The sequence below is a fragment of the Glossina fuscipes genome, unplaced genomic scaffold (genome assembly GCF_014805625.2).
Source record: "Glossina fuscipes isolate IAEA_lab_2018 unplaced genomic scaffold, Yale_Gfus_2 2, whole genome shotgun sequence".
NCBI classification, from domain to species: Eukaryota; Metazoa; Arthropoda; class Insecta; order Diptera; family Glossinidae; genus Glossina; species Glossina fuscipes.
In genome coordinates this window covers 18,400,174-18,410,396 of record NW_023998416.1, presented here as the reverse complement: position 1 = coordinate 18,410,396, position 10,223 = coordinate 18,400,174, and the positions used below count along the sequence as shown (strand labels likewise).

Below are 10,223 nucleotides of genomic sequence, written 5' to 3'. Positions count from 1 at the left end.
AGACTGAATTAAAAAATTGTACTGCTGTTGCTTAAATATTAAATAAGGTTTTGCGCGAACTTGATGACCGTTGAACCTTTGTTTTAAAAGATACTGTAATTTTAAAATTAATTATTTTCGCGATCTCTGAGCGTTATAAATAAAATGCTCACAATTGCATCATTCTTAATATTGTTCATTTCTTTTTGACTTTTGATAAGAATCACATTTTGATTATGTTACGGGAGTATTATGCTTAATAATGCTGGCCGCATCTAAGAGTAGACATATTTCGTTTCCTTGTTTATGTAAAGTAAAGGAATACTCTGCGGAGAAGGCTGCGCTCATATCAGAACTGTTTCAATGTAAGGCCTTAAGGCAACAAATTTTGTGTAAGCTCATCAAATTCCATATCTTACTTCATTTTTTTACCCTTCACCGAAGGATGAGCGAATATTCATTTTGGCAAAACGTTTGCTATGCTCAGAAGGAAGCTTAAGAGACCCTACAAAATCGATATCTTCTTAATCAGCATGAAATTTTAAACACATTTAAGCATGTCCGTCTGTCTATAAACATTCTCCTGGTCGGAAAAATTCAGCGATCGGCTTCAAAAGAATGGAAGTCGTTGAGCGCTGGTTGGTATTGAAATTGAGGCAAATCTGTCGACCGCTGTGCAACAAAACGTGGGGCTACCTCTTTTTTTTAAGAATGGAAAATATTGACTTTTCTTTTTCTATGCGTGACATTGAAGCACCTGCACAAATATGCCACATCTACTCAATATTACACAATATTAAAATTTTATCCAACACCCAAAAAGAATTTTTCAATATGTATATATTGTTGGTTAGTGTGAAATCTGAATTGTTCTAGACATGTTTGTCAGTCCGTCTGTCCACCCCTTTGTCAATTGCTTTAGTAAACATACTCGCAAATATGGAGATATCTGCTTCAAATTTGGCAGAAACATTGGAAATTTTTGCATGTTGGTTAATATTGAAAGTGGGCCAAATCGGTAGAAAGACACGCCCACAGTACAATAAAAATTGAAAACATTTTGACTTTTTCGGTTTTTTGCCCATTAATTATAAACTACAATAAATACACGGTACAATTTCCACTTTCATATAATTATATAATAAAAATTTAGTTTCTGCTCCTATTTTTGGTCTTTCTCTACGGTAACGATGGTAAGTATAGAAGGTTCGGTTACAGTCGAATATGATTTTCTTGCCTCCTTACGTTAGTTAGTTGTAGCATATAGCTGAGCTCCTTGCAACCTGTCGCAAAATCACTGTAAATTTTAAATATGCCTTTCCAACGATTGCAATATAAGTAGTAGGACTTCTCTAAATTTAGTTCGTATTATAATCAAGACTTTGAATGCGGAAAATAGTAATACACGGTACACGAACTCTTCTCTCCTAGGAATTTATTATCAATACTTGTTTAATCGTATGAAAGCAACTAAGGCAAAACAAAACGATCGAAAATAACAATAGATTTCTCTTACGTTTTTACTTACGTCATTGCGAAATAGTATAAACAAATAATATTTTTTTGAAATAACACTGTTTAACACTGTTCTCATGCCCTTATGTACATATGTGGGCGTTTAGTTTCTTATATTTAAATAATAAAAAAAAAATTATAAAAAGTATGAAAAAACACAGTTTTTATTATAAAGACGTTTGGTCGTTGTAGGCGTGTTCTTTGAAAAATTTTCATCACTTTCAAATTCTTTCGAATTTCATTTTCGCGTGTAGTAGAATGGGGACCAAAAATCCTACAAAGTTGCTCAGACGGACAGATGGACAGATAAATGGACGGGTATGCTTAGGGGCATTCCGAGTTTGAAACTGGCCAAAAATTTATATAATTTATGGGGTTTTTGAACCTTGCTTGCGTGCGTTATAAATGTTTTGAAAAAAAATGAAATTATGACACACTATAAAATTGAGTAGGGATAGACGATTTTTCCCATTTCTGCCGACATATTACAGCATCGATCATGGAATATGCGGCGAAATTTTTGTAGATTTATCCGCTTTAGTTTATAAGTAATGAGCCAAAAACCAACTTTTTATTCCCTTTGAAAAAGAGAGGTATGCTCTATTTGCTGTAGCAGTGCTGTAATGGCGTCCTGCGCCATTACCATGAACCATTTTCAATACCAACCTGCGCGCAAGAACTTTCAATGTTTCTGCCAAATTTGAAGTTGTTAGCTTCATTTTTGGCGGCCAGGAGAATATTCACAAAATACGGTCGGACAATTAAAGGTTCGTTTTAATAATTCTTTATTACGAATGCTTTTACAAAACACTTACTATTTTACTATCTTACTATTATTCTGACCTAACTGATGTATGGTCAGTATCTTACATAAGTATATAATAACTTAAGGTAAAATAACTTAATCCTAATTTAAGCAATTAATATAACTAAAGTAGGTTATCGCTTAGAATAATAACGTAAGCATATAATATAAAATTGGTTATTACTGGAATTACAGCTTAAGCAAATAATATTATATTAATAGATTATTACTGGAATTGCACTATCTTAACTAGGTTAGGTGTAAAATGTAAACTTAGCAATAACTTGTAAATTACGGTAGAGTGCGACAGATCGATAATACTACATTATATTAAAGTGAATATGGATATATTGAACAAATTTAATTTTAATAATTTCCAGACATTTTTAGGAAAGAATCGCAGTTATCATGTATTTTATAAACGATTTACACACGTACATATATTTTTGCGTTTATCGCTTTTCGTTTTGCAAGTTCAACCTCGTATAAAACAACTTCAAAGATGTCTTTCTAATATAATTGCGTATGTGACCACGATGCAGTTCTAATATCATTCCATTAAAAAGATTCCTCTTTTTATTATCCTATAAACACTTGTAGCTTTGCGTCCTGCTATACGTTGTACACATGTAGTCATTGAACAATCCCTTTGACTGATAACTCTTAATCTCACCTGTACATTTACGCCCTATATTGTATATCATCATGAACCACCATTATTTGTTTTATCAGCTATACATTGTGCTATATGTAAATAAAATTCTCTATTGCTTAGTTACGAGCTTGTGTTCGCCACAATGTTTATTTCCTTTCTGGCATTTTCTTTACATTGCGTTGCACATTGCACATTGTACATTGCGTTCAATTATTTTTCGCCTGCTAAGATAATTAACTATTTGTCAGCTTTGACTTGTTGATATTCCCGATATATTGTCGTCTATTGGCTTTTGTCAGGATTCACTAACATCGCGGCAGATGCGTCTACGATGATATTATGTAGTCCAGAGGGTATTACATTGCTTGCTGGCAATCTTCATATTCATATTCATCATGACCACTGCTCTATTTCAATAGAATATGTAAAATCATAATAACGGACTACTGTTTTCTGTTCATAACTCTCTCTCTCTCTCTTTCTTTCTTTCTTTCTCTCTCTTTCTCTCTTTCTCTACATTATTATGCGAGGGAGAAATATGGAAAGAAACAAAAGTCCAAAGTCCATCGGTGTGACATGAGAATGCTTTTTCTCCTATATTTGCCCAACTTGTTTTTTTAAGAGAAGGAAAAAAAGGAGAGCTGGTGTTAAGAGACCAGAAAAAGCAGAAGTTTTGCTTTAAGTGCGCGTCAGAAAAAATACTGAAGGTTTAATGTAAAATATTGGAATTTCATTTGGTACATGAGGAAAGGCTTTGTTGTTTTTTTTATATCAATTCCTGAAACATCTATCAATTAAAATTTTAAAAACAACGCATGATTCAGAGCCTAAGTGTAACGGGGGTGTCTTCTAATGAATTTCAACCGAGACAATTGTCAAAACTCGTGAAGTAATAGAAAAAAGAAACAAGAAGCAAAGCAGCGTGAAAATTAAACAATATGCAAAAGGAAAAACATTAAATAAAATGTTTATAATATCTGTCTATACAACATTTTTTGGGTTCCAGAAGTGTTTAAAAGCGCAATCTTTTATGAGGGCCGAAGAATATGAAATGAATTTCGACAAAGATTTTACGCAATAAATGGCATGAAATCAAGAAAAGTGCCTGAACAATAAAACTAATAAACGCTATTAACCATGCACATAGAACATATATGAATTCAATATAATTTATGTTTAGTTTTAACAGCGTGTCCGAACGCGACATGTAAATAAAAAAGCATGTAAAATCGAATTGCTTCCGAAAAGGATAAAAAGGAAAGACAAAAGTAGATCGTTTTCTACTTTTTTTGCCATAATACTGGCCTCATTGTCTGCCATCAATATACCGTTTTGTGTCGCTATTTATAGTCAGTTTGCACCATTACTTATCGATCATACCGTTGACAATGGCACATCTTCGATAATCTTCTTTTTACTAATATTTGGGGGATCATCATTAAGCTGAGAGACCTAAGGAGCGTATTGATCATCGTTTTGATTGTTTTCTTTTGCGGAATGGTATTCGATGAGTTACGATACGGAAAGTATTGATTGTACTTTCACAACTGAGTCATCGAGTAACTGTACTGTAGATGGGGTGTTTGGGTTTGTATTAGATTTTCTTACACGTTGGTATTTATGTAGCTTTTAGGTTAATTTCTATTATTTGTTTGTTTGTTTGCATGTATGCTTAAGCAAATATAAGCATCGCTGAGACTAGTTTTATGTGTCAAAAAAAAAAAAGTTGAAAGATAAATTGTGTATGAATAGAAATTAAATTTTTTTCTTTATTGATCAATTACAAAAAAAAAAAACGGCAAAGTAAGCATTCTGTAAGTACCGCTGAGACGTGGTATGCGTGGCTTTACGTGTACCGGACAAAGAGTGAACTGACGGACAGCGAACAGTACAGACGCCAAGTTTTATAGACGGACTTACAGCGTTTTTCAGGTTAGGTCCTGTGAACAGGAATACTTTTTAAAGAAAAATACGTCATACATACGATTGAGCACAGCTTATGGAAATTCGCGTAACCTCCTTGCTCCTTCTGTACGCGCTGTTTTTAAAATACGCGTACGAATTCTATTTTTTTTAGGTTTTGATACGTATTAAGTTTTTACCTTATTATGATTAGAGATCTGGTTATCTCTTCAATTTTTTTTTTCTGCACAAGCTAATACAAATGGTTTACTTTCTACTTTCTTTTCGGGAAAATACATTGTTTTCTTTGGATCAGGGGATACGCAGTTCGTCCGTTTGCTTTTCGTAATTCATTAATACTTAAAAAGTTTCAGCTTGAAACGAATTTGTCGAGAAATTTTCCCATGTTAATATCTTCGGATAAATCTTTTAAAAGGTAGCGGTTTATGTATGTAAAAGACTGCAGCAGTTCACTTTTCACTTTTCCTTCTGTATATTTTGTCAATTCTAAGCGCTTTTAAAATTTAAGACGTCTTTGATTTAACAGTAACCGCCAGTATTCCTTATAACTCGCACCCGTTCTCCTTAGAGTAAAAGGAAAAGAATTGAGCATTAGCAAAATTGGCAAAGTTAGATATTAAGTCTAGTAGTTGTAATGAAGTGGCTTATTAAACTGATATTACGTTTTTTAATTGATTTCAGGATATTTATAAGATTAGTTGCTCCGAAACCAAAATGAAAAGCTTAGGCAGTTACAAAGAAGGTGATTTATTGCGAGAATTTTTCCACTCTCGCAGATTGAAGAAGAAGATTTCTTGTGGATTAAGCGGTGTGTTGCAATTGTACGACCGACATACACAAAGCGTTTTAATCTAATCACAGTTTGATAGGACGGCATTCGTTAATTTATGAATGGTGATCCAGTTGGAAGTCGACGTATCCTAGATGGTTTTTAATCGAGTGCTACTATTGGTGACTACAACAGTTTTGATCACTACGGAGTGTAAGAACGTCAAATTTAAAGCCGTCTGTACATAGGAGATGCCAACTCTCATTTTCCTTTTGTACATAGAAAGTGAAAGAAAGAAAGAAATTTTTGGAGGAATGTTAAATTCCTTTGAGGTACATTAATAATAGTCAATTGCATAAGAAGATCTTCTGGTTATCTTGGCATTAGTAGCCTTTTTAAAATCTTTACCAAGAAGAGAGGTGTATGAGTTGAAAAGCTGTTTTCTAACTTTGGGAGATTCGTTTGAGTTATATTATTATTGTCTTAGAATGTTTATATCAGCTTTGCAACTGTTACCGTAAATTATTAGACCATGATCAATTTTCTTTTAAATGGGCGTTTTGCTAAGGTAAGCCATGGTGTTAACATGTGCATAGCTTCTCCAAGCAATCTATTGTATGAAATTCACGCTAGTTGGAATAGAACTCTTTAACGGAAAGCAGCATTGCTTCGAACGGCATTTGTTGGAGAAAGTGAGTCCGAGAACGTTGAGTGCCTTAATATTTTGTATTGGTAAGGTATTAATGAGCATTAGTCGATTTTCTGCATCGTAGAGGTCCTTTCCACAGACGTAGACTTTGTTTGATTCTTCCATTAAAATTTTTGCGAATTGTTAATTGGTCTCATCTTCTCTCCTTCAGTTGAGTTAGTGTTGAAACAATGTTCAATTCTCGGGATATGATAAAGAATTTTACTTACTTCATTGCAAGCAATCCAGGAAAAACTTGACGGAACTAGAACATCTCTGTGGAACAACATTCATTAGGGGAAAAGATTTAGAGATGATTGATAGCTTTACTGTGAAAACGTCAACGCGACATGAATGATTTGATGTAGTTAAAGAGTGTGGGTTCAAGTTTTCTTAATTTCGTTACTCTTAAAATAATGTAAGCGCTCCGTTAAACAGTTTTTCAAAGTAGATTAAGCGAATTGCGACATGATTTCGTTCGGAAATTGCTTTGGTTATAAAAAATCGGTATATAGCACAGGTAGGGTACAGGCTTTACCCCACTTAAAATTTATTTGTTGTTTTTTAATCAAGGGACCAATATGCCATTGTTTTTCCCAATAACTTTAAAAGACAAGATAGCAGAATGATTGGACGATTCCCGATGCAATGGAAAGATTCTTAGACTTTGGCATTGAAACAACTTCTGCATATTTCCACTTTCTGGAAATATGATCGGTAAAAAATACTATTTTATTTAGTTTCAATAAATGTTTTTACTTGAACTGTTGTACTGATCGTTTAGTATCACATACGATTTATACCGTGTTCCCTACCTTTTGCTTCGGAGAGGCAGCTTTCAAGTGCCAAGTCTCATAAAGAGCTCAGAGAAATTTTATTTCTCTTACTTTCGATAAAGTTACTGAAGAAATTGAGGTCAGAGGGGTGTTCATACCACATTTTTCTAAAACGATCAGAGATTTCATAGGCACCAGTTAAAGTTCCGCTGGGAGTGCAGATGGTGGAAATTTCGTTGGAATCGGAAGGCCTATCTCGTTTGTTGATTTTATTCCATACAACTTTTATTGACGTGTTTCTGTGAATTTTATTCGAATTGTCTTTGTTCTTCGTAATTCCCTTCTGAATTGAGCATGGGATTTTTATATAATAACAAACGATTATGGCAGAGAAATCTTTTAAAGTACAGTCATTTTTTTTTTTCCTAATAATTGGAACGTATTGTTTCATCAAGGAAACCCAGCACTTTTAAAATTGCTGTTAGATTACGGTAAAAAGAGATGGGCAGCTATGTAGATGACTTTATATATAACGCAACGTGTTGGTTGCATTTACCGTTGAAATATTCAATTTGTAAATTTAAAATGGCGTTATTTTATGACGTAATACAATAGACATTTTTTTGTAATGAATACGCAGAATTGAATCAACTCTAAGAGTTTCGAAAACGCCAAGTTTGTGCTAATCGCACACAAAAAACATGTGTTTGTTTTACGAAAGTGAAGCCAAGCAGTTCAGTTATATATCTGAATGTTTATGCAGAGATGCACTTAAAATATTAACAAGCCATTGAATTCTAAACAAATGCGATGATGTTTTCCCCTCATCCATTTAATCACAAAAAAAAATTTGTTTTTATGTGGCACCAAGTGAGAAAATTATATTCGGCTGCGACCGAATCTTTCATATCCACCTCAATTCTACTGAAAAAGACCAAAAAAAGGAAAAACTAAATTTAGAATTTTTCTGTTTTTAGAAAGGTAGCTGTGTGTTTGTCGCAGCTCATGAGTAGCGAGAAAAAACCACAAAGGGAAACATTTTGTCTGTTTTTGTTATATAGGCATGCGGATCCTGTAGGCCTTTGTCGGTCCTTTCAGCAGGTTGGGTCATCTCCAAATCCTTTTGCGAATTTCTGGGCGATATCGTCATTTTTGCAAACGGGAGAATGTCTTCCATAGATACGACAAATTTGGACGAACGGACATACATAGATGTGAGTTGGAAACTGACCACGAATTGATATATTTTATGAGATTTTAAAACGTTGTTCTTGTGTAATAATAAGCCATGGATTTCAGAACAAATGGGATAATTTATTTCCCGCACCCATCTAACCACAAAAAGTAAACATACCAATGCAACAAATAAGAAAGGAAAAAGAAAAGTTACTTCGAAGAGATTCAGCGTTTTTGAAATTAATTTTAACGTTTTGTGCGTATTGTTTGTCAGCTCACTACAATCACCTAGACTATAACAATGTTCGGTCCACGCTTAACACAATTGCATATTATATTAACTGTTTTGTTAAGTGAAGAAGTCTCATGAATAAAGTCGACTTAATTTCTGTAGCACTAATTTTTATGGACGAAAGTTTTGCTTTAGTTCATATAAGGTATAGCGAAACGAAAATCGTATTATTTTTATTTAAATTACCCTTGGCTCGAATTTAACGACAACTTTCTGCTTTGTTCTTAGAGTTATACCATATTCCAAAATGAAGTCTTTTGTCTGAATGACGGGTAAGAGCCGACAAGCCCGTAGTATGGCCACCAAAGCAGCTTTAATTTCCAGCGTTGCAACTTTTTGACCTGAAAACATCACGATAAACGAAAAATTTGAAGAATTATTCTTTAAACATTCTAAGATAAGGCACAAACCGATGCAATTTCTTGAACCAGTGCTGAAAGTCACAAAAGCAAATGGATGCATGTTGTGTGCATTCTCTGCCAAAAAACACGGTTTAAACACGGAAGGTTCAAGAAAATGTTTTGAATCTCTCATAATGTCAGAAATATAAATAATAATTTGCGCATTTGTCGGTAAAATTAAACCGTTTAAAACTGTTTCCTTTGCACAGCGCCTTGTTATTACTGGCACAGATGGATGCATTCGCAAAGTTTCCTTTATCACGCATCCCAGGTATTCCAGGTTGTTAAATACGGTTAAGTTTTCAAAGGTGTCTAAATAAGAGAAAAGAATTTTAAAATGAAAGCATGTTTTATTATCATTTTTTAGTTTTACTAAGACCCGCGATTTCTTGATAGCATTTCTCTTGGATGTCTGGACACTATGTTCAATAAACTATGTTCAATAAAGCAAATTTGAGACACGTCGAAGTGGTGTCGAAGCCTTCCAACATAAACGTAGTCACTTCCTCACAGATACCTTGGTGATCTACAAGTCCTTGTGCTTCATGATGTAGTAGTGTGTCCAACATCGCATAACGTGTTTTCACATAAGAATTTCTAAAAAAAGCCAAAAAATCTTTGACAGCTGACATCTCGCTTGGGGCAAAGCGACTTGATGATATTCTGCAATATGAGATTCGCAACGAAAAAAATAATAACTTGAGCCGGAACATATTGTTAAGTTGAAAATAATAGAGCTACTACCCAAACAGGGTTCAACTGTTTCTTCTTGTGACTGATTGTCCTCAAAGTTTCAATCGAGAACTAAAGGAACCCTATTTGCTTACTTTTTATCGATGTTAGAACTATTACCCTTCAGAAGAAATTTTTTCCGTTTTCTCTTTTTGCTACTGAAATTGTGATTGATTTCTATATAATGCTCGTGCTCTTTGTATTGCCCGAAGAGATAAAATATAAATCCGTAATACATCAGAGAATTACAGAGTCTTCGTCTTATTATTGGCTCAATATTATGAATAGCTGCACGATACCCAGTTGCACCGTCAATGTCGTTTAGCTTAACTCCTAAGGCGGTCTCTGGAGAAAAGCAAGCGTTGAAATAATTATATATATATAATTCTCATATATTTTATCACAGATTGCGTACCGCAAACGTTATTTAAACGTTATTCATCGATAACATCGCCAATATTGATGTCCTCGTGTTGGAGATGTTTTAGTTTTTCCAAAAGTTTTAAACTTTC

General features: G+C 33.9%; 1 pseudogene; it reads right to left on the bottom strand.

Annotated features, from left to right (window-relative positions):
* Nucleotides 1-2,592: 2,592 nt before the first annotated feature.
* Nucleotides 2,593-10,223, bottom strand: part of LOC119633002 — a 14,772-nt pseudogene continuing 7,141 nt past the window's right edge.